This window comes from Misgurnus anguillicaudatus, chromosome 10 (genome assembly GCF_027580225.2).
Source record: "Misgurnus anguillicaudatus chromosome 10, ASM2758022v2, whole genome shotgun sequence".
In the NCBI taxonomy this organism is placed as follows: Eukaryota; Metazoa; Chordata; class Actinopteri; order Cypriniformes; family Cobitidae; genus Misgurnus; species Misgurnus anguillicaudatus.
In genome coordinates this window covers 4,025,563-4,046,327 of record NC_073346.2, presented here as the reverse complement: position 1 = coordinate 4,046,327, position 20,765 = coordinate 4,025,563, and the positions used below count along the sequence as shown (strand labels likewise).

The 20,765-nt window shown below is 50.0% G+C and overlaps 30 non-coding genes across 30 annotated transcripts; 17 read left to right on the top strand and 13 right to left on the bottom strand.

Moving 5' to 3' along the window:
• Positions 1-768: 768 nt before the first annotated feature.
• On the bottom strand, positions 769-851 carry trnal-cag (transfer RNA leucine (anticodon CAG)). Its single transcript has one exon. It is a non-coding gene; the product is annotated as a tRNA-Leu (tRNA).
• Positions 852-1,975: 1,124 nt separating this feature from the next.
• Positions 1,976-2,049, top strand: trnam-cau (transfer RNA methionine (anticodon CAU)). Its single transcript has one exon. It is a non-coding gene; the product is annotated as a tRNA-Met (tRNA).
• A 92-nt stretch (positions 2,050-2,141) lies between these two features.
• Positions 2,142-2,213, top strand: trnae-cuc (transfer RNA glutamic acid (anticodon CUC)). Its single transcript has one exon. It is a non-coding gene; the product is annotated as a tRNA-Glu (tRNA).
• A 268-nt stretch (positions 2,214-2,481) lies between these two features.
• Positions 2,482-2,554, bottom strand: trnar-acg (transfer RNA arginine (anticodon ACG)). The gene has a single exon. It is a non-coding gene; the product is annotated as a tRNA-Arg (tRNA).
• A 792-nt stretch (positions 2,555-3,346) lies between these two features.
• trnal-cag (transfer RNA leucine (anticodon CAG)) lies at positions 3,347-3,429 on the bottom strand. Its single transcript has one exon. It is a non-coding gene; the product is annotated as a tRNA-Leu (tRNA).
• Positions 3,430-4,553: 1,124 nt separating this feature from the next.
• Positions 4,554-4,627, top strand: trnam-cau (transfer RNA methionine (anticodon CAU)). Its single transcript has one exon. It is a non-coding gene; the product is annotated as a tRNA-Met (tRNA).
• Positions 4,628-4,719: 92 nt separating this feature from the next.
• Positions 4,720-4,791, top strand: trnae-cuc (transfer RNA glutamic acid (anticodon CUC)). The gene has a single exon. It is a non-coding gene; the product is annotated as a tRNA-Glu (tRNA).
• A 268-nt stretch (positions 4,792-5,059) lies between these two features.
• trnar-acg (transfer RNA arginine (anticodon ACG)) lies at positions 5,060-5,132 on the bottom strand. Its single transcript has one exon. It is a non-coding gene; the product is annotated as a tRNA-Arg (tRNA).
• A 792-nt stretch (positions 5,133-5,924) lies between these two features.
• trnal-cag (transfer RNA leucine (anticodon CAG)) lies at positions 5,925-6,007 on the bottom strand. Its single transcript has one exon. It is a non-coding gene; the product is annotated as a tRNA-Leu (tRNA).
• A 1,290-nt stretch (positions 6,008-7,297) lies between these two features.
• On the top strand, positions 7,298-7,369 carry trnae-cuc (transfer RNA glutamic acid (anticodon CUC)). Its single transcript has one exon. It is a non-coding gene; the product is annotated as a tRNA-Glu (tRNA).
• Positions 7,370-7,637: 268 nt separating this feature from the next.
• trnar-acg (transfer RNA arginine (anticodon ACG)) lies at positions 7,638-7,710 on the bottom strand. The gene has a single exon. It is a non-coding gene; the product is annotated as a tRNA-Arg (tRNA).
• Positions 7,711-8,502: 792 nt separating this feature from the next.
• trnal-cag (transfer RNA leucine (anticodon CAG)) lies at positions 8,503-8,585 on the bottom strand. Its single transcript has one exon. It is a non-coding gene; the product is annotated as a tRNA-Leu (tRNA).
• A 1,124-nt stretch (positions 8,586-9,709) lies between these two features.
• trnam-cau (transfer RNA methionine (anticodon CAU)) lies at positions 9,710-9,783 on the top strand. Its single transcript has one exon. It is a non-coding gene; the product is annotated as a tRNA-Met (tRNA).
• A 92-nt stretch (positions 9,784-9,875) lies between these two features.
• trnae-cuc (transfer RNA glutamic acid (anticodon CUC)) lies at positions 9,876-9,947 on the top strand. The gene has a single exon. It is a non-coding gene; the product is annotated as a tRNA-Glu (tRNA).
• Positions 9,948-10,215: 268 nt separating this feature from the next.
• On the bottom strand, positions 10,216-10,288 carry trnar-acg (transfer RNA arginine (anticodon ACG)). The gene has a single exon. It is a non-coding gene; the product is annotated as a tRNA-Arg (tRNA).
• A 792-nt stretch (positions 10,289-11,080) lies between these two features.
• On the bottom strand, positions 11,081-11,163 carry trnal-cag (transfer RNA leucine (anticodon CAG)). The gene has a single exon. It is a non-coding gene; the product is annotated as a tRNA-Leu (tRNA).
• Positions 11,164-12,287: 1,124 nt separating this feature from the next.
• On the top strand, positions 12,288-12,361 carry trnam-cau (transfer RNA methionine (anticodon CAU)). The gene has a single exon. It is a non-coding gene; the product is annotated as a tRNA-Met (tRNA).
• A 92-nt stretch (positions 12,362-12,453) lies between these two features.
• Positions 12,454-12,525, top strand: trnae-cuc (transfer RNA glutamic acid (anticodon CUC)). The gene has a single exon. It is a non-coding gene; the product is annotated as a tRNA-Glu (tRNA).
• Positions 12,526-12,793: 268 nt separating this feature from the next.
• On the bottom strand, positions 12,794-12,866 carry trnar-acg (transfer RNA arginine (anticodon ACG)). The gene has a single exon. It is a non-coding gene; the product is annotated as a tRNA-Arg (tRNA).
• An 819-nt stretch (positions 12,867-13,685) lies between these two features.
• Positions 13,686-13,759, top strand: trnam-cau (transfer RNA methionine (anticodon CAU)). The gene has a single exon. It is a non-coding gene; the product is annotated as a tRNA-Met (tRNA).
• A 92-nt stretch (positions 13,760-13,851) lies between these two features.
• Positions 13,852-13,923, top strand: trnae-cuc (transfer RNA glutamic acid (anticodon CUC)). Its single transcript has one exon. It is a non-coding gene; the product is annotated as a tRNA-Glu (tRNA).
• Positions 13,924-14,191: 268 nt separating this feature from the next.
• On the bottom strand, positions 14,192-14,264 carry trnar-acg (transfer RNA arginine (anticodon ACG)). The gene has a single exon. It is a non-coding gene; the product is annotated as a tRNA-Arg (tRNA).
• A 1,433-nt stretch (positions 14,265-15,697) lies between these two features.
• trnam-cau (transfer RNA methionine (anticodon CAU)) lies at positions 15,698-15,771 on the top strand. Its single transcript has one exon. It is a non-coding gene; the product is annotated as a tRNA-Met (tRNA).
• A 92-nt stretch (positions 15,772-15,863) lies between these two features.
• On the top strand, positions 15,864-15,935 carry trnae-cuc (transfer RNA glutamic acid (anticodon CUC)). The gene has a single exon. It is a non-coding gene; the product is annotated as a tRNA-Glu (tRNA).
• Positions 15,936-17,709: 1,774 nt separating this feature from the next.
• On the top strand, positions 17,710-17,783 carry trnam-cau (transfer RNA methionine (anticodon CAU)). The gene has a single exon. It is a non-coding gene; the product is annotated as a tRNA-Met (tRNA).
• A 92-nt stretch (positions 17,784-17,875) lies between these two features.
• Positions 17,876-17,947, top strand: trnae-cuc (transfer RNA glutamic acid (anticodon CUC)). Its single transcript has one exon. It is a non-coding gene; the product is annotated as a tRNA-Glu (tRNA).
• A 268-nt stretch (positions 17,948-18,215) lies between these two features.
• trnar-acg (transfer RNA arginine (anticodon ACG)) lies at positions 18,216-18,288 on the bottom strand. Its single transcript has one exon. It is a non-coding gene; the product is annotated as a tRNA-Arg (tRNA).
• A 792-nt stretch (positions 18,289-19,080) lies between these two features.
• Positions 19,081-19,163, bottom strand: trnal-cag (transfer RNA leucine (anticodon CAG)). The gene has a single exon. It is a non-coding gene; the product is annotated as a tRNA-Leu (tRNA).
• A 1,124-nt stretch (positions 19,164-20,287) lies between these two features.
• trnam-cau (transfer RNA methionine (anticodon CAU)) lies at positions 20,288-20,361 on the top strand. Its single transcript has one exon. It is a non-coding gene; the product is annotated as a tRNA-Met (tRNA).
• Positions 20,362-20,453: 92 nt separating this feature from the next.
• On the top strand, positions 20,454-20,525 carry trnae-cuc (transfer RNA glutamic acid (anticodon CUC)). Its single transcript has one exon. It is a non-coding gene; the product is annotated as a tRNA-Glu (tRNA).
• The last annotated feature ends 240 nt before the right edge of the window (positions 20,526-20,765 follow it).

Below are 20,765 nucleotides of genomic sequence, written 5' to 3'. Positions count from 1 at the left end.
GCTTGGAGAAGACAGCTGGATTCTGGAGGCCAGCTGCAAAACTTCATTATTAAATATTAATCCGGTTTTACTCTGCCATCATTAAATCCATTATTACACAATCAATAATTACATGGTTCCCTGCTGCAGCAGCCAAGGACAAGGCCAAGCTGCAGCGGGTGATCCGCTCGGCAGAGAGAGTGATCAACACCTCTCTACCTTCTCTGGAATCCCTTCACAACCTCAGGGCTGTGAGAAGGGCAAGAAAAATTATGTCTGACCCATCTCATCCAGGCTGTACCATGTTTCAGCTGCTCCCTTCAGGTAGAAGGCTTCGGCTCCCGAGAACTGCAAAATCCCGGCATCGCCTGAGCTTCTTTCCCACGGCCGCCTGGCTGCTTAATGACAGTTCAATTCCTTTTCAGGACTGAATGCACTGTTTGCACTTTATTGTTTCTATTACTCCTACTTTTATCATTCAGTATTAGTGTAAGTATCATTATAACTCTTAGCACCTTCCATTCACCTTCCATATGACTGTGTATTGTCATATCTTGTTCTGTCTTAATGTTTCGTTTGCCACATTACATCCATGCGTGACTGGCTGTAAAGAATTCCAATTGTGTTTGACACTATATTGCAATAAATTGAACCTTGAACCTTCATCTCTACCAAAATGGGAAACCGGGTCGTCCCCCGCGTGCCTGTCTCCTGGCGTCTTTGAAAAGGACGCTCCCTCGGAAGAAAGCGCGATACACAGCACGGGTGGCTACAACAAAGGCAACAGAATGTCAGAAGTGGGATTCGAACCCACGCCTCCAGAGGAGACTGCGACCTGAACGCAGCGCCTTAGACCGCTCGGCCATCCTGACCACCCCAGCTGGCCCGAGCGAGTCGATTGCGCTCCTCAGCGAATGTGCCGGTGTAACTTTTGGAATGACTCACGATTTTATTGCCTTCATGCAGCTCATCTTTAATTCTTATTTATTTCTTCACAAACGCCTTGAAATAGTGACGAATGTGGATTTTTCGAAATGAGGAACAATGTGCCCGAAGCCTTTCATTTGCCAAAAGCACACGCAGCCCGTCTCCATATGCCCTGTAACGGATGCTGTCAAAGTGGTTTTGCATTCAATGATCCTTTCCCCCTTGATCATACTGTTTTAGAACAGGGTCACAAAAAGGAATCGCCATTCTCAGACCCTGCTCGTTCTACTTGAACGCGCAATGAAAATACTTGATCAAATGCGGATGGACGCCGGCATTGCAATTTAGCGAAAAAGCGCCATCTCTGTACGTCTCAGGGCCTTTTTATGGTTCGCAGTTGCCTTCTAATGTAGACAACAGTTAACCATACGGCGGCGACATCCTTAAAAGAACCGGTGGCATTGTGTCTCGAGCACACAAGGCAAACAAGAGATTCTTCAAGAGGTGAGTGCGAAGTACAGTTTACTGCCACAGGCAATGGCCGCAGAGCTTTTACTTTAACAGACTCTAATACGTGGAACACGTCACCAACTTACATAGGACAGTCTTTCAACTTTAGCACAATTTAAGTTTTTCTACTAGATAATGAGGCTAAAGACGAGCCAAACACGTGATCACTGAATAACTGGGACTTTGCATTGTGGATATGTAACGTTATTCCATTAATCTGTCAGCTGTGTCAAATGTGTCAAATGTAAGTGTTTATTTATAATGGGTTTTATCTAGCCTGAGAGCATGTGCGCCAAGATCGTCCAGCAACGGCAGGCGTGCCATTCTCGACACCATTTAAAAGACGATAGGAATCCTGGGCATGACATAGCCCCTCTGTGTCTCCTTGAAGTTGTTTCTGTACGTGTAACATATTAAGAACGAGAAGGTCCTCAGTGTGGGTAGCCAGAGTGCAAGAAGCCCAGTCGTGCTCTCCTCGCAGGAGTTTCCTCGCTGGTGGCGCACAAAATGCCACGCAACCAGACGCAAGGGGCCACCCAGGAGCCGTCGGTCTGGGCGTGCCTCGTTGGCGCAGTTAGGCAGCGCGTCAGTCTCATAATCTGAAGGTCGTGAGTTCGAGCCTCACACGGGGCAGGGTGCCCTTTTGTCGACTAGTTTGAGACTTTAGCCCCGTTTTCCTTCCGCACAGTGTGCCAGGCATCCACGGCCTGAAGGCCAGCGTGTCCTCCCTGGTGGTCTAGTGGCTAGGATTCGGCGCTCTCACCGCCGCGGCCCGGGTTCGATTCCCGGTCAGGGAACGCTCTTTTGACGTGCGCTTGCCTTTTTCACCGGCCGGGTTATGCGCAACGCTGGCTTCGAAGGCAAGGATCGCAGCACCTCCAAGAGGCAAAGCTTCACTGCCTCCGGCCCATCGACCTAAGGTTGGACGGCTAAATTGCCTGCCTGCAGTCCTGCGCTCCGCCATCTGAGCAATCAGAGCCTGGTGTGCGTCCTCTGCTCTACTGAGGCATGTTGACGCAGGACAGCAGACACCCAACGTGTGGGAGGAAGGAGTAAAAACAGGATCGAGCCAGCCAGGAGTCGAACCTAGAATCTTCTGATCCGTAGTCAGACGCGTTATCCATTGCGCCACTGGCCCAACGCCAGAAACCTGGGAAGTCATGCTTGGAGAAGACAGCTGGATTCTGGAGGCCAGCTGCAAAACTTCATTATTAAATATTAATCCGGTTTTACTCTGCCATCATTAAATCCATTATTACACAATCAATAATTACATGGTTCCCTGCTGCAGCAGCCAAGGACAAGGCCAAGCTGCAGCGGGTGATCCGCTCGGCAGAGAGAGTGATCAACACCTCTCTACCTTCTCTGGAATCCCTTCACAACCTCAGGGCTGTGAGAAGGGCAAGAAAAATTATGTCTGACCCATCTCATCCAGGCTGTACCATGTTTCAGCTGCTCCCTTCAGGTAGAAGGCTTCGGCTCCCGAGAACTGCAAAATCCCGGCATCGCCTGAGCTTCTTTCCCACGGCCGCCTGGCTGCTTAATGACAGTTCAATTCCTTTTCAGGACTGAATGCACTGTTTGCACTTTATTGTTTCTATTACTCCTACTTTTATCATTCAGTATTAGTGTAAGTATCATTATAACTCTTAGCACCTTCCATTCACCTTCCATATGACTGTGTATTGTCATATCTTGTTCTGTCTTAATGTTTCGTTTGCCACATTACATCCATGCGTGACTGGCTGTAAAGAATTCCAATTGTGTTTGACACTATATTGCAATAAATTGAACCTTGAACCTTCATCTCTACCAAAATGGGAAACCGGGTCGTCCCCCGCGTGCCTGTCTCCTGGCGTCTTTGAAAAGGACGCTCCCTCGGAAGAAAGCGCGATACACAGCACGGGTGGCTACAACAAAGGCAACAGAATGTCAGAAGTGGGATTCGAACCCACGCCTCCAGAGGAGACTGCGACCTGAACGCAGCGCCTTAGACCGCTCGGCCATCCTGACCACCCCAGCTGGCCCGAGCGAGTCGATTGCGCTCCTCAGCGAATGTGCCGGTGTAACTTTTGGAATGACTCACGATTTTATTGCCTTCATGCAGCTCATCTTTAATTCTTATTTATTTCTTCACAAACGCCTTGAAATAGTGACGAATGTGGATTTTTCGAAATGAGGAACAATGTGCCCGAAGCCTTTCATTTGCCAAAAGCACACGCAGCCCGTCTCCATATGCCCTGTAACGGATGCTGTCAAAGTGGTTTTGCATTCAATGATCCTTTCCCCCTTGATCATACTGTTTTAGAACAGGGTCACAAAAAGGAATCGCCATTGTCAGACCCTGCTCGTTCTACTTGAACGCGCAATGAAAATACTTGATCAAATGCGGATGGACGCCGGCATTGCAATTTAGCGAAAAAGCGCCATCTCTGTACGTCTCAGGGCCTTTTTATGGTTCGCAGTTGCCTTCTAATGTAGACAACAGTTAACCATACGGCGGCGACATCCTTAAAAGAACCGGTGGCATTGTGTCTCGAGCACACAAGGCAAACAAGAGATTCTTCAAGAGGTGAGTGCGAAGTACAGTTTACTGCCACAGGCAATGGCCGCAGAGCTTTTACTTTAACAGACTCTAATACGTGGAACACGTCACCAACTTACATAGGACAGTCTTTCAACTTTAGCACAATTTAAGTTTTTCTACTAGATAATGAGGCTAAAGACGAGCCAAACACGTGATCACTGAATAACTGGGACTTTGCATTGTGGATATGTAACGTTATTCCATTAATCTGTCAGCTGTGTCAAATGTGTCAAATGTAAGTGTTTATTTATAATGGGTTTTATCTAGCCTGAGAGCATGTGCGCCAAGATCGTCCAGCAACGGCAGGCGTGCCATTCTCGACACCATTTAAAAGACGATAGGAATCCTGGGCATGACATAGCCCCTCTGTGTCTCCTTGAAGTTGTTTCTGTACGTGTAACATATTAAGAACGAGAAGGTCCTCAGTGTGGGTAGCCAGAGTGCAAGAAGCCCAGTCGTGCTCTCCTCGCAGGAGTTTCCTCGCTGGTGGCGCACAAAATGCCACGCAACCAGACGCAAGGGGCCACCCAGGAGCCGTCGGTCTGGGCGTGCCTCGTTGGCGCAGTTAGGCAGCGCGTCAGTCTCATAATCTGAAGGTCGTGAGTTCGAGCCTCACACGGGGCAGGGTGCCCTTTTGTCGACTAGTTTGAGACTTTAGCCCCGTTTTCCTTCCGCACAGTGTGCCAGGCATCCACGGCCTGAAGGCCAGCGTGTCCTCCCTGGTGGTCTAGTGGCTAGGATTCGGCGCTCTCACCGCCGCGGCCCGGGTTCGATTCCCGGTCAGGGAACGCTCTTTTGACGTGCGCTTGCCTTTTTCACCGGCCGGGTTATGCGCAACGCTGGCTTCGAAGGCAAGGATCGCAGCACCTCCAAGAGGCAAAGCTTCACTGCCTCCGGCCCATCGACCTAAGGTTGGACGGCTAAATTGCCTGCCTGCAGTCCTGCGCTCCGCCATCTGAGCAATCAGAGCCTGGTGTGCGTCCTCTGCTCTACTGAGGCAGGTTGACGCAGGACAGCAGACACCCAACGTGTGGGAGGAAGGAGTAAAAACAGGATCGAGCCAGCCAGGAGTCGAACCTAGAATCTTCTGATCCGTAGTCAGACGCGTTATCCATTGCGCCACTGGCCCAACGCCAGAAACCTGGGAAGTCATGCTTGGAGAAGACAGCTGGATTCTGGAGGCCAGCTGCAAAACTTCATTATTAAATATTAATCCGGTTTTACTCTGCCATCATTAAATCCATTATTACACAATCAATAATTACATGGTTCCCTGCTGCAGCAGCCAAGGACAAGGCCAAGCTGCAGCGGGTGATCCGCTCGGCAGAGAGAGTGATCAACACCTCTCTACCTTCTCTGGAATCCCTTCACAACCTAAGGGCTGTGAGAAGGGCAAGAAAAATTATGTCTGACCCATCTCATCCAGGCTGTACCATGTTTCAGCTGCTCCCTTCAGGTAGAAGGCTTCGGCTCCCGAGAACTGCAAAATCCCGGCATCGCCTGAGCTTCTTTCCCACGGCCGCCTGGCTGCTTAATGACAGTTCAATTCCTTTTCAGGACTGAATGCACTGTTTGCACTTTATTGTTTCTATTACTCCTACTTTTATCATTCAGTATTAGTGTAAGTATCATTATTACTCTTAGCACCTTCCATTCACCTTCCATATGACTGTGTATTGTCATATCTTGTTCTGTCTTAATGTTTCGTTTGCCACATTACATCCATGCGTGACTGGCTGTAAAGAATTCCAATTGTGTTTGACACTATATTGCAATAAATTGAACCTTGAACCTTCATCTCTACCAAAATGGGAAACCGGGTCGTCCCCCGCGTGCCTGTCTCCTGGCGTCTTTGAAAAGGACGCTCCCTCGAAAGAAAGCGCGATACACAGCACGGGTGGCTACAACAAAGGCAACAGAATGTCAGAAGTGGGATTCGAACACACGCCTCCAGAGGAGACTGCGACCTGAACGCAGCGCCTTAGACCGCTCGGCCATCCTGACCACCCCAGCTGGCCCGAGCGAGTCGATTGCGCTCCTCAGCGAATGTGCCGGTGTAACTTTTGGAATGACTCACGATTTTATTGCCTTCATGCAGCTCATCTTTAATTCTTATTTATTTCTTCACAAACGCCTTGAAATAGTGACGAATGTGGATTTTTCGAAATGAGGAACAATGTGCCCGAAGCCTTTCATTTGCCAAAAGCACACGCAGCCCGTCTCCATATGCCCTGTAACGGATGCTGTCAAAGTGGTTTTGCATTCAATGATCCTTTCCCGCCTGATCATACTGTTTTAGAACAGGGTCACAAAAAGGAATTGCCATTCTCAGACCCTGCTCGTTCTACTTGAACACGCAATGAAAATACTTGATCAAATGCGGATGGACGCCGGCATTGCAATTTAGCGAAAAAGCGCCATCTCTGTACGTCTCAGGGCCTTTTTATGGTTCGCAGTTGCCTTCTAATGTAGACAACAGTTAACCATACGGCGGCGACATCCTTAAAAGAACCGGTGGCATTGTGTCTCGAGCACACAAGGCAAACAAGAGATTCTTCAAGAGGTGAGTGCGAAGTACAGTTTACTGCCACAGGCAATGGCCGCAGAGCTTTTACTTTAACAGACTCTAATACGTGGAACACGTCACCAACTTACATAGGACAGTCTTTCAACTTTAGCACAATTTAAGTTTTTCTACTAGATAATGAGGCTAAAGACGAGCCAAACACGTGATCACTGAATAACTGGGACTTTGCATTGTGGATATGTAACGTTATTCCATTAATCTGTCAGCTGTGTCAAATGTGTCAAATGTAAGTGTTTATTTATAATGGGTTTTATCTAGCCTGAGAGCATGTGCGCCAAGATCGTCCAGCAACGGCAGGCGTGCCATTCTCGACACCATTTAAAAGACGATAGGAATCCTGGGCATGACATAGCCCCTCTGTGTCTCCTTGAAGTTGTTTCTGTACGTGTAACATATTAAGAACGAGAAGGTCCTCAGTGTGGGTAGCCAGAGTGCAAGAAGCCCAGTCGTGCTCTCCTCGCAGGAGTTTCCTCGCTGGTGGCGCACAAAATGCCACGCAACCAGACGCAAGGGGCCACCCAGGAGCCGTCGGTCTGGGCGTGCCTCGTTGGCGCAGTTAGGCAGCGCGGCAGTCTCATAATCTGAAGGTCGTGAGTTCGAGCCTCACACGGGGCAGGGTGCCCTTTTGTCGACTAGTTTGAGACTTTAGCCCCGTTTTCCTTCCGCACAGTGTGCCAGGCATCCACGGCCTGAAGGCCAGCGTGTCCTCCCTGGTGGTCTAGTGGCTAGGATTCGGCGCTCTCACCGCCGCGGCCCGGGTTCGATTCCCGGTCAGGGAACGCTCTTTTGACGTGCGCTTGCCTTTTTCACCGGCCGGGTTATGCGCAACGCTGGCTTCGAAGGCAAGGATCGCAGCACCTCCAAGAGGCAAAGCTTCACTGCCTCCGGCCCATCGACCTAAGGTTGGACGGCTAAATTGCCTGCCTGCAGTCCTGCGCTCCGCCATCTGAGCAATCAGAGCCTGGTGTGCGTCCTCTGCTCTACTGAGGCATGTTGACGCAGGACAGCAGACACCCAACGTGTGGGAGGAAGGAGTAAAAACAGGATCGAGCCAGCCAGGAGTCGAACCTAGAATCTTCTGATCCGTAGTCAGACGCGTTATCCATTGCGCCACTGGCCCAACGCCAGAAACCAGGGAAGTCATGCTTGGAGAAGACAGCTGGATTCTGGAGGCCAGCTGCAAAACTTCATTATTAAATATTAATCCGGTTTTACTCTGCCATCATTAAATCCATTATTACACAATCAATAATTACATGGTTCCCTGCTGCAGCAGCCAAGGACAAGGCCAAGCTGCAGCGGGTGATCCGCTCGGCAGAGAGAGTGATCAACACCTCTCTACCTTCTCTGGAATCCCTTCACAACCTCAGGGCTGTGAGAAGGGCAAGAAAAATTATGTCTGACCCATCTCATCCAGGCTGTACCATGTTTCAGCTGCTCCCTTCAGGTAGAAGGCTTCGGCTCCCGAGAACTGCAAAATCCCGGCATCGCCTGAGCTTCTTTCCCACGGCCGCCTGGCTGCTTAATGACAGTTCAATTCCTTTTCAGGACTGAATGCACTGTTTGCACTTTATTGTTTCTATTACTCCTACTTTTATCATTCAGTATTAGTGTAAGTATCATTATTACTCTTAGCACCTTCCATTCACCTTCCATATGACTGTGTATTGTCATATCTTGTTCTGTCTTAATGTTTCGTTTGCCACATTACATCCATGCGTGACTGGCTGTAAAGAATTCCAATTGTGTTTGACACTATATTGCAATAAATTGAACCTTGAACCTTCATCTCTACCAAAATGGGAAACCGGGTCGTCCGCCGCGTGCCTGTCTCCTGGCGTCTTTGAAAAGGACGCTCCCTCGGAAGAAAGCGCGATACACAGCACGGGTGGCTACAACAAAGGCAACAGAATGTCAGAAGTGGGATTCGAACCCACGCCTCCAGAGGAGACTGCGACCTGAACGCAGCGCCTTAGACCGCTCGGCCATCCTGACAACCCCAGCTGGCCCGAGCGAGTCGATTGCGCTCCTCAGCGAATGTGCCGGTGTAACTTTTGGAATGACTCACGATTTTATTGCCTTCATGCAGCTCATCTTTAATTCTTATTTATTTCTTCACAAACGCCTTGAAATAGTGACGAATGTGGATTTTTCGAAATGAGGAACAATGTGCCCGAAGCCTTTCATTTGCCAAAAGCACACGCAGCCCGTCTCCATATGCCCTGTAACGGATGCTGTCAAAGTGGTTTTGCATTCAATGATCCTTTCCCGCCTGATCATACTGTTTTAGAACAGGGTCACAAAAAGGAATTGCCATTCTCAGACCCTGCTCGTTCTACTTGAACACGCAATGAAAATACTTGATCAAATGCGGATGGACGCCGGCATTGCAATTTAGCGAAAAAGCGCCATCTCTGTACGTCTCAGGGCCTTTTTATGGTTCGCAGTTGCCTTCTAATGTAGACAACAGTTAACCATACGGCGGCGACATCCTTAAAAGAACCGGTGGCATTGTGTCTCGAGCACACAAGGCAAACAAGAGATTCTTCAAGAGGTGAGTGCGAAGTACAGTTTACTGCCACAGGCAATGGCCGCAGAGCTTTTACTTTAACAGACTCTAATACGTGGAACACGTCACCAACTTACATAGGACAGTCTTTCAACTTTAGCACAATTTAAGTTTTTCTACTAGATAATGAGGCTAAAGACGAGCCAAACACGTGATCACTGAATAACTGGGACTTTGCATTGTGGATATGTAACGTTATTCCATTAATCTGTCAGCTGTGTCAAATGTGTCAAATGTAAGTGTTTATTTATAATGGGTTTTATCTAGCCTGAGAGCATGTGCGCCAAGATCGTCCAGCAACGGCAGGCGTGCCATTCTCAACACCATTTAACAGACGATAGGAATCCTGGGCATGACATAGCCCCTCTGTGTCTCCTTGAAGTTGTTTCTGTACGTGTAACATATTAAGAACGAGAAGGTCCTCAGTGTGGGTAGCCAGAGTGCAAGAAGCCCAGTCGTGCTCTCCTCGCAGGAGTTTCCTCGCTGGTGGCGCAAAAAATGCCACGCAACCAGACGCAAGGGGCCTCCCAGGAGCCGTCGGTCTGGGCGTGCCTCGTTGGCGCAGTTAGGCAGCGCGTCAGTCTCATAATCTGAAGGTCGTGAGTTCGAGCCTCACACGGGGCAGGGTGCCCTTTTGTCGACTAGTTTGAGACTTTAGCCCCGTTTTCCTTCCGCACAGTGTGCCAGGCATCCACGGCCTGAAGGCCAGCGTGTCCTCCCTGGTGGTCTAGTGGCTAGGATTCGGCGCTCTCACCGCCGCGGCCCGGGTTCGATTCCCGGTCAGGGAACGCTCTTTTGACGTGCGCTTGCCTTTTTCACCGGCCGGTTTATGCGCAACGCTGGCTTCGAAGGCAAGGATCGCAGCACCTCCAAGAGGCAAAGCTTCACTGCCTCCGGCCCATCGACCTAAGGTTGGACGGCTAAATTGCCTGCCTGCAGTCCTGCGCTCCGCCATCTGAGCAATCAGAGCCTGGTGTGCGTCCTCTGCTCTACTGAGGCATGTTGACGCAGGACAGCAGACACCCAACGTGTGGGAGGAAGGAGTAAAAACAGGATCGAGCCAGCCAGGAGTCGAACCTAGAATCTTCTGATTCGTAGTCAGACGCGTTATCCATTGCGCCACTGGCCCAACGCCAGAAACCAGGGAAGTCATGCTTGGAGAAGACAGCTGGATTCTGGAGGCCAGCTGCAAAACTTCATTATTAAATATTAATCCGGTTTTACTCTGCCATCATTAAATCCATTATTACACAATCAATAATTACATGGTTCCCTGCTGCAGCAGCCAAGGACAAGGCCAAGCTGCAGCGGGTGATCCGCTCGGCAGAGAGAGTGATCAACACCTCTCTACCTTCTCTGGAATCCCTTCACAACCTCAGGGCTGTGAGAAGGGCAAGAAAAATTATGTCTGACCCATCTCATCCAGGCTGTACCATGTTTCAGCTGCTCCCTTCAGGTAGAAGGCTTCGGCTCCCGAGAACTGCAAAATCCCGGCATCGCCTGAGCTTCTTTCCCACGGCCGCCTGGCTGCTTAATGACAGTTCAATTCCTTTTCAGGACTGAATGCACTGTTTGCACTTTATTGTTTCTATTACTCCTACTTTTATCATTCAGTATTAGTGTAAGTATCATTATTACTCTTAGCACCTTCCATTCACCTTCCATATGACTGTGTATTGTCATATCTTGTTCTGTCTTAATGTTTCGTTTGCCACATTACATCCATGCGTGACTGGCTGTAAAGAATTCCAATTGTGTTTGACACTATATTGCAATAAATTGAACCTTGAACCTTCATCTCTACCAAAATGGGAAACCGGGTCGTCCGCCGCGTGCCTGTCTCCTGGCGTCTTTGAAAAGGACGCTCCCTCGGAAGAAAGCGCGATACACAGCACGGGTGGCTACAACAAAGGCAACAGAATGTCAGAAGTGGGATTCGAACCCACGCCTCCAGAGGAGACTGCGACCTGAACGCAGCGCCTTAGACCGCTCGGCCATCCTGACAACCCCAGCTGGCCCGAGCGAGTCGATTGCGCTCCTCAGCGAATGTGCCGGTGTAACTTTTGGAATGACTCACGATTTTATTGCCTTCATGCAGCTCATCTTTAATTCTTATTTATTTCTTCACAAACGCCTTGAAATAGTGACGAATGTGGATTTTTCGAAATGAGGAACAATGTGCCCGAAGCCTTTCATTTGCCAAAAGCACACGCAGCCCGTCTCCATATGCCCTGTAACGGATGCTGTCAAAGTGGTTTTGCATTCAATGATCCTTTCCCGCCTGATCATACTGTTTTAGAACAGGGTCACAAAAAGGAATTGCCATTCTCAGACCCTGCTCGTTCTACTTGAACACGCAATGAAAATACTTGATCAAATGCGGATGGACGCCGGCATTGCAATTTAGCGAAAAAGCGCCATCTCTGTACGTCTCAGGGCCTTTTTATGGTTCGCAGTTGCCTTCTAATGTAGACAACAGTTAACCATACGGCGGCGACATCCTTAAAAGAACCGGTGGCATTGTGTCTCGAGCACACAAGGCAAACAAGAGATTCTTCAAGAGGTGAGTGCGAAGTACAGTTTACTGCCACAGGCAATGGCCGCAGAGCTTTTACTTTAACAGACTCTAATACGTGGAACACGTCACCAACTTACATAGGACAGTCTTTCAACTTTAGCACAATTTAAGTTTTTCTACTAGATAATGAGGCTAAAGACGAGCCAAACACGTGATCACTGAATAACTGGGACTTTGCATTGTGGATATGTAACGTTATTCCATTAATCTGTCAGCTGTGTCAAATGTGTCAAATGTAAGTGTTTATTTATAATGGGTTTTATCTAGCCTGAGAGCATGTGCGCCAAGATCGTCCAGCAACGGCAGGCGTGCCATTCTCGACACCATTTAAAAGACGATAGGAATCCTGGGCATGACATAGCCCCTCTGTGTCTCCTTGAAGTTGTTTCTGTACGTGTAACATATTAAGAACGAGAAGGTCCTCAGTGTGGGTAGCCAGAGTGCAAGAAGCCCAGTCGTGCTCTCCTCGCAGGAGTTTCCTCGCTGGTGGCGCACAAAATGCCACGCAACCAGAGGCAAGGGGCCTCCCAGGAGCCGTCGGTCTGGGCGTGCCTCGTTGGCGCAGTTAGGCAGCGCGTCAGTCTCATAATCTGAAGGTCGTGAGTTTGAGCCTCACACGGGGCAGGGTGCCCTTTTGTCGACTAGTTTGAGACTTTAGCCCCGTTTTCCTTCCGCACAGTGTGCCAGGCATCCACGGCCTGAAGGCCAGCGTGTCCTCCCTGGTGGTCTAGTGGCTAGGATTCGGCGCTCTCACCGCCGCGGCCCGGGTTCGATTCCCGGTCAGGGAACGCTCTTTTGACGTGCGCTTGCCTTTTTCACCGGCCGGGTTATGCGCAACGCTGGCTTCGAAGGCAAGGATCGCAGCACCTCCAAGAGGCAAAGCTTCACTGCCTCCGGCCCATCGACCTAAGGTTGGACGGCTAAATTGCCTGCCTGCAGTCCTGCGCTCCGCCATCTGAGCAATCAGAGCCTGGTGTGCGTCCTCTGCTCTACTGAGGCATGTTGACGCAGGACAGCAGACACCCAACGTGTGGGAGGAAGGAGTAAAAACAGGATCGAGCCAGCCAGGAGTCGAACCTAGAATCTTCTGATCCGTAGTCAGACGCGTTATCCATTGCGCCACTGGCCCAACGCCAGAAACCAGGGAAGTCATGCTTGGAGAAGACAGCTGGATTCTGGAGGCCAGCTGCAAAACTTCATTATTAAATATTAATCCGGTTTTACTCTGCCATCATTAAATCCATTATTACACAATCAATAATTATATGGTTCCCTGCTGCAGCAGCCAAGGACAAGGCCAAGCTGCAGCGGGTGATCCGCTCGGCAGAGAGAGTGATCAACACCTCTCTACCTTCTCTGGAATCCCTTCACAACCTCAGGGCTGTGAGAAGGGCAAGAAAAATTATGTCTGACCCATCTCATCCAGGCTGTACCATGTTTCAGCTGCTCCCTTCAGGTAGAAGGCTTCGGCTCCCGAGAACTGCAAAATCAACTTTAGCACAATTTAAGTTTTTCTACTAGATAATGAGGCTTAAGACGAGCCAAACACGTGATCACTGAATAACTGGGACTTTGCATTGTGGATATGTAACGTTATTCCATTAATCTGTCAGCTGTGTCAAATGTGTCAAATGTAAGGGTTTATTTATAATGGGTTTTATCTAGCCTGAGAGCATGTGCGCCAAGATCGTCCAGCAACGGCAGGCGTGCCATTCTCGACACCATTTAAAAGACGATAGGAATCCTGGGCATGACATAGCCCCTCTGTGTCTCCTTGAAGTTGTTTCTGTACGTGTAACATATTAAGAACGAGAAGGTCCTCAGTGTGGGTAGCCAGAGTGCAAGAAGCCCAGTCGTGCTCTCCTCGCAGGAGTTTCCTCGCTGGTGGCGCACAAAATGCCACGCAACCAGACGCAAGGGGCCACCCAGGAGCCGTCGGTCTGGGCGTGCCTCGTTGGCGCAGTTAGGCAGCGCGTCAGTCTCATAATCTGAAGGTTGTGAGTTCGAGCCTCACACGGGGCAGGGTGCCCTTTTGTCGACTAGTTTGAGACTTTAGCCCCGTTTTCCTTCCGCACAGTGTGCCAGGCATCCACGGCCTGAAGGCCAGCGTGTCCTCCCTGGTGGTCTAGTGGCTAGGATTCGGCGCTCTCACCGCCGCGGCCCGGGTTCGATTCCCGGTCAGGGAACGCTCTTTTGACGTGCGCTTGCCTTTTTCACCGGCCGGGTTATGCGCAACGCTGGCTTCGAAGGCAAGGATCGCAGCACCTCCAAGAGGCAAAGCTTCACTGCCTCCGGCCCATCGACCTAAGGTTGGACGGCTAAATTGCCTGCCTGCAGTCCTGCGCTCCGCCATCTGAGCAATCAGAGCCTGGTGTGCGTCCTCTGCTCTACTGAGGCATGTTGACGCAGGACAGCAGACACCCAACGTGTGGGAGGAAGGAGTAAAAACAGGATCGAGCCAGCCAGGAGTCGAACCTAGAATCTTCTGATCCGTAGTCAGACGCGTTATCCATTGCGCCACTGGCCCAACGCCAGAAACCAGGGAAGTCATGCTTGGAGAAGACAGCTGGATTCTGGAGGCCAGCTGCAAAACTTCATTATTAAATATTAATCCGGTTTTACTCTGCCATCATTAAATCCATTATTACACAATCAATAATTACATGGTTCCCTGCTGCAGCAGCCAAGGACAAGGCCAAGCTGCAGCGGGTGATCCGCTCGGCAGAGAGAGTGATCAACACCTCTCTACCTTCTCTGGAATCCCTTCACAACCTCCACGCCTCCAGAGGAGATTGCGACCTGAACGCAGCGCCTTAGACCGCTCGGCCATCCTGACCACCCCAGCTGGCCCGAGCGAGTCGATTGCGCTCCTCAGCGAATGTGCCGGTGTAACTTTTGGAATGACTCACGATTTTATTGCCTTCATGCAGCTCATCTTTAATTCTTATTTATTTCTTCACAAACGCCTTGAAATAGTGACGAATGTGGATTTTTCGAAATGAGGAACAATGTGCCCGAAGCCTTTCATTTGCCAAAAGCACACGCAGCCCGTCTCCATATGCCCTGTAACGGATGCTGTCAAAGTGGTTTTGCATTCAATGATCCTTTCCCGCCTGATCATACTGTTTTAGAACAGGGTCACAAAAAGGAATCGCCATTCTCAGACCCTGCTCGTTCTACTTGAACACGCAATGAAAATACTTGATCAAATGCGGATGGACGCCGGCATTGCAATTTAGCGAAAAAGCGCCATCTCTGTACGTCTCAGGGCCTTTTTATGGTTCGCAGTTGCCTTCTAATGTAGACAACAGTTAACCATACGGCGGCGACATCCTTAAAAGAACCGGTGGCATTGTGTCTCGAGCACACAAGGCAAACAAGAGATTCTTCAAGAGGTGAGTGCGAAGTACAGTTTACTCCCACAGGCAATGGCCGCAGAGCTTTTACTTTAACAGACTCTAATACGTGGAACACGTCACCAACTTACATAGGACAGTCTTTCAACTTTAGCACAATTTAAGTTTTTCTACTAGATAATGAGGCTAAAGACGAGCCAAACACGTGATCACTGAATAACTGGGACTTTGCATTGTGGATATGTAACGTTATTCCTTTAATCTGTCAGCTGTGTCAAATGTGTCAAATGTAAGTGTTTATTTATAATGGGTTTTATCTAGCCTGAGAGCATGTGCGCCAAGATCGTCCAGCAACGGCAGGCGTGCCATTCTCGACACCATTTAAAAGACGATAGGAATCCTGGGCATGACATAGCCCCTCTGTGTCTCCTTGAAGTTGTTTCTGTACGTGTAACATATTAAGAACGAGAAGGTCCTCAGTGTGGGTAGCCAGAGTGCAAGAAGCCCAGTCGTGCTCTCCTCGCAGGAGTTTCCTCGCTGGTGGCGCACAAAATGCCACGCAACCAGACGCAAGGGGCCACCCAGGAGCCGTCGGTCTGGGCGTGCCTCGTTGGCGCAGTTAGGCAGCGCGTCAGTCTCATAATCTGAAGGTCGTGAGTTCGAGCCTCACACGGGGCAGGGTGCCCTTTTGTCGACTAGTTTGAGACTTTAGCCCCGTTTTCCTTCCGCACAGTGTGCCAGGCATCCACGGCCTGAAGGCCAGCGTGTCCTCCCTGGTGGTCTAGTGGCTAGGATTCGGCGCTCTCACCGCCGCGGCCCGGGTTCGATTCCCGGTCAGGGAACGCTCTTTTGACGTGCGCTTGCCTTTTTCACCGGCCGGGTTATGCGCAACGCTGGCTTCGAAGGCAAGGATCGCAGCACCTCCAAGAGGCAAAGCTTCACTGCCTCCGGCCCATCGACCTAAGGTTGGACGGCTAAATTGCCTGCCTGCAGTCCTGCGCTCCGCCATCTGAGCAATCAGAGCCTGGTGTGCGTCCTCTGCTCTACTGAGGCATGTTGACGCAGGACAGCAGACACCCAACGTGTGGGAGGAAGGAGTAAAAACAGGATCGAGCCAGCCAGGAGTCGAACCTAGAATCTTCTGATCCGTAGTCAGACGCCTTATCCATTGCGCCACTGGCCCAACGCCAGAAACCAGGGAAGTCATGCTTGGAGAAGACAGCTGGATTCTGGAGGCCAGCTGCAAAACTTCATTATTAAATATTAATCCGGTTTTACTCTGCCATCATTAAATCCATTATTACACAATCAATAATTACATGGTTCCCTGCTGCAGCAGCCAAGGACAAGGCCAAGCTGCAGCGGGTGATCCGCTCGGCAGAGAGAGTGATCAACACCTCTCTACCTTCTCTGGAATCCCTTCACAACCTCCACGCCTCCAGAGGAGATTGCGACCTGAACGCAGCGCCTTAGACCGCTCGGCCATCCTGACCACCCCAGCTGGCCCGAGCGAGTCGATTGCGCTCCTCAGCGAATGTGCCGGTGTAACTTTTGGAATGACTCACGATTTTATTGCCTTCATGCAGCTCATCTTTAATTCTTATTTATTTCTTCACAAACGCCTTGAAATAGTGACGAATGTGGATTTTTCGAAATGAGGAACAATGTGCCCGAAGCCTTTCATTTGCCAAAAGCACACGCAGCCCGTCTCCATATGCCCTGTAACGGATGCTGTCAAAGTGGTTTTGCATTCAATGATCCTTTCCCGCCTGATCATACTGTTTTAGAACAGGGTCACAAAAAGGAATCGCCATTCTCAGACCCTGCTCGTTCTACTTGAACACGCAATGAAAATACTTGATCAAATGCGGATGGACGCCGGCATTGCAATTTAGCGAAAAAGCGCCATCTCTGTACGTCTCAGGGCCTTTTTATGGTTCGCAGTTGCCTTCTAATGTAGACAACAGTTAACCATACGGCGGCGACATCCTTAAAAGAACCGGTGGCATTGTGTCTCGAGCACACAAGGCAAACAAGAGATTCTTCAAGAGGTGAGTGCGAAGTACAGTTTACTGCCACAGGCAATGGCCGCAGAGCTTTTACTTTAACAGACTCTAATACGTGGAACACGTCACCAACTTACATAGGACAGTCTTTCAACTTTAGCACAATTTAAGTTTTTCTACTAGATAATGAGGCTAAAGACGAGCCAAACACGTGATCACTGAATAACTGGGACTTTGCATTGTGGATATGTAACGTTATTCCATTAATCTGTCAGCTGTGTCAAATGTGTCAAATGTAAGTGTTTATTTATAATGGGTTTTATCTAGCCTGAGAGCATGTGCGCCAAGATCGTCCAGCAACGGCAGGCGTGCCATTCTCGACACCATTTAAAAGACGATAGGAATCCTGGGCATGACATAGCCCCTCTGTGTCTCCTTGAAGTTGTTTCTGTACGTGTAACATATTAAGAACGAGAAGGTCCTCAGTGTGGGTAGCCAGAGTGCAAGAAGCCCAGTCGTGCTCTCCTCGCAGGAGTTTCCTCGCTGGTGGCGCACAAAATGCCACGCAACCAGACGCAAGGGGCCACCCAGGAGCCGTCGGTCTGGGCGTGCCTCGTTGGCGCAGTTAGGCAGCGCGTCAGTCTCATAATCTGAAGGTCGTGAGTTCGAGCCTCACACGGGGCAGGGTGCCCTTTTGTCGACTAGTTTGAGACTTTAGCCCCGTTTTCCTTCCGCACAGTGTGCCAGGCATCCACGGCCTGAAGGCCAGCGTGTCCTCCCTGGTGGTCTAGTGGCTAGGATTCGGCGCTCTCACCGCCGCGGCCCGGGTTCGATTCCCGGTCAGGGAACGCTCTTTTGACGTGCGCTTGCCTTTTTCACCGGCCGGGTTATGCGTAACGCTGGCTTCGAAGGCAAGGATCGCAGCACCTCCAAGAGGCAAAGCTTCACTGCCTCCGGCCCATCGACCTACGGTTGGACGGCTAAATTGCCTGCCTGCAGTCCTGCGCTCCGCCATCTGAGCAATCAGAGCCTGGTGTGCGTCCTCTGCTCTACTGAGGCATGTTGACGCAGGACAGCAGACACCCAACGTGTGGGAGGAAGGAGTAAAAACAGGATCGAGCCAGCCAGGAGTCGAACCTAGAATCTTCTGATCCGTAGTCAGACGCGTTATCCATTGCGCCACTGGCCCAACGCCAGAAACCTGGGAAGTCATGCTTGGAGAAGACAGCTGGATTCTGGAGGCCAGCTGCAAAACTTCATTATTAAATATTAATCCGGTTTTACTCTGCCATCATTAAATCCATTATTACACAATCAATAATTACATGGTTCCCTGCTGCAGCAGCCAAGGACAAGGCCAAGCTGCAGCGGGTGATCCGCTCGGCAGAGAGAGTGATCAACACCTCTCTACCTTCTCTGGAATCCCTTCACAACCTCAGGGCTGTGAGAAGGGCAAGAAAAATTATGTCTGACCCATCTCATCCAGGCTGTACCATGTTTCAGCTGCTCCCTTCAGGTAGAAGGCTTCGGCTCCCGAGAACTGCAAAATCCCGGCATCGCCTGAGCTTCTTTCCCACGGCCGCCTGGCTGCTTAATGACAGTTCAATTCCTTTTCAGGACTGAATGCACTGTTTGCACTTTATTGTTTCTATTACTCCTACTTTTATCATTCAGTATTAGTGTAAGTATCATTATTACTCTTAGCACCTTCCATTCACCTTCCATATGACTGTGTATTGTCATATCTTGTTCTGTCTTAATGTTTCGTTTGCCACATTACATCCATGCGTGACTGGCTGTAAAGAATTCCAATTGTGTTTGACACTATATTGCAATAAATTGAACCTTGAACCTTCATCTCTACCAAAATGGGAAACCGGGTCGTCCCCCGCATGCCTGTCTCCTGGCGTCTTTGAAAAGGACGCTCCCTCGGAAGAAAGCGCGATACACAGCACGGGTGGCTACAACAAAGGCAACAGAATGTCAGAAGTGGGATTCGAACCCACGCCTCCAGAGGAGACTGCGACCTGAACGCAGCGCCTTAGACCGCTCGGCCATCCTGACCACCCCAGCTGGCCCGAGCGAGTCGATTGCGCTCCTCAGCGAATGTGCCGGTGTAACTTTTGGAATGACTCACGATTTTATTGCCTTCATGCAGCTCATCTTTAATTCTTATTTATTTCTTCACAAACGCCTTGAAATAGTGACGAATGTGGATTTTTCGAAATGAGGAACAATGTGCCCGAAGCCTTTCATTTGCCAAAAGCACACGCAGCCCGTCTCCATATGCCCTGTAACGGATGCTGTCAAAGTGGTTTTGCATTCAATGATCCTTTCCCCCTTGATCATACTGTTTTAGAACAGGGTCACAAAACGGAATCGCCATTCTCAGACCCTGCTCGTTCTACTTGAACGCGCAATGAAAATACTTGATCAAATGCGGATGGACGCCGGCATTGCAATTTAGCGAAAAAGCGCCATCTCTGTACGTCTCAGGGCCTTTTTATGGTTCGCAGTTGCCTTCTAATGTAGACAACAGTTAACCATACGGCGGCGACATCCTTAAAAGAACCGGTGGCGTTGTGTCTCGAGCACACAAGGCAAACAAGAGATTCTTCAAGAGGTGAGTGCGAAGTACAGTTTACTGCCACAGGCAATGGCCGCAGAGCTTTTACTTTAACAGACTCTAATACGTGGAACACGTCACCAACTTACATAGGACAGTCTTTCAACTTTAGCACAATTTAAGTTTTTCTACTAGATAATGAGGCTAAAGACGAGCCAAACACGTGATCACTGAATAACTGGGACTTTGCATTGTGGATATGTAACGTTATTCCATTAATCTGTCAGCTGTGTCAAATGTGTCAAATGTAAGTGTTTATTTATAATGGGTTTTATCTAGCCTGAGAGCATGTGCGCCAAGATCGTCCAGCAACGGCAGGCGTGCCATTCTCGACACCATTTAAAAGACGATAGGAATCCTGGGCATGACATAGCCCCTCTGTGTCTCCTTGAAGTTGTTTCTGTACGTGTAACATATTAAGAACGAGAAGGTCCTCAGTGTGGGTAGCCAGAGTGCAAGAAGCCCAGTCGTGCTCTCCTCGCAGGAGTTTCCTCGCTGGTGGCGCACAAAATGCCACGCAACCAGACGCAAGGGGCCACCCAGGAGCCGTCGGTCTGGGCGTGCCTCGTTGGCGCAGTTAGGCAGCGCGTCAGTCTCATAATCTGAAGGTCGTGAGTTCGAGCCTCACACGGGGCAGGGTGCCCTTTTGTCGACTAGTTTGAGACTTTAGCCCCGTTTTCCTTCCGCACAGTGTGCCAGGCATCCACGGCCTGAAGGCCAGCGTGTCCTCCCTGGTGGTCTAGTGGCTAGGATTCGGCGCTCTCACCGCCGCGGCCCGGGTTCGATTCCCGGTCAGGGAACGCTCTTTTGACGTGCGCTTGCCTTTTTCACCGGCCGGGTTATGCGCAACGCTGGCTTTGAAGGCAAGGATCGCAGCACCTCCAAGAGGCAAAGCTTCACTGCCTCCGGCCCATCGACCTAAGGTTGGACGGCTAAATTGCCTGCCTGCAGTCCTGCGCTCCGCCATCTGAGCAATCAGAGCCTGGTGTGCGTCCTCTGCTCTACTGAGGCATGTTGACGCAGGACAGCAGACACCCAAC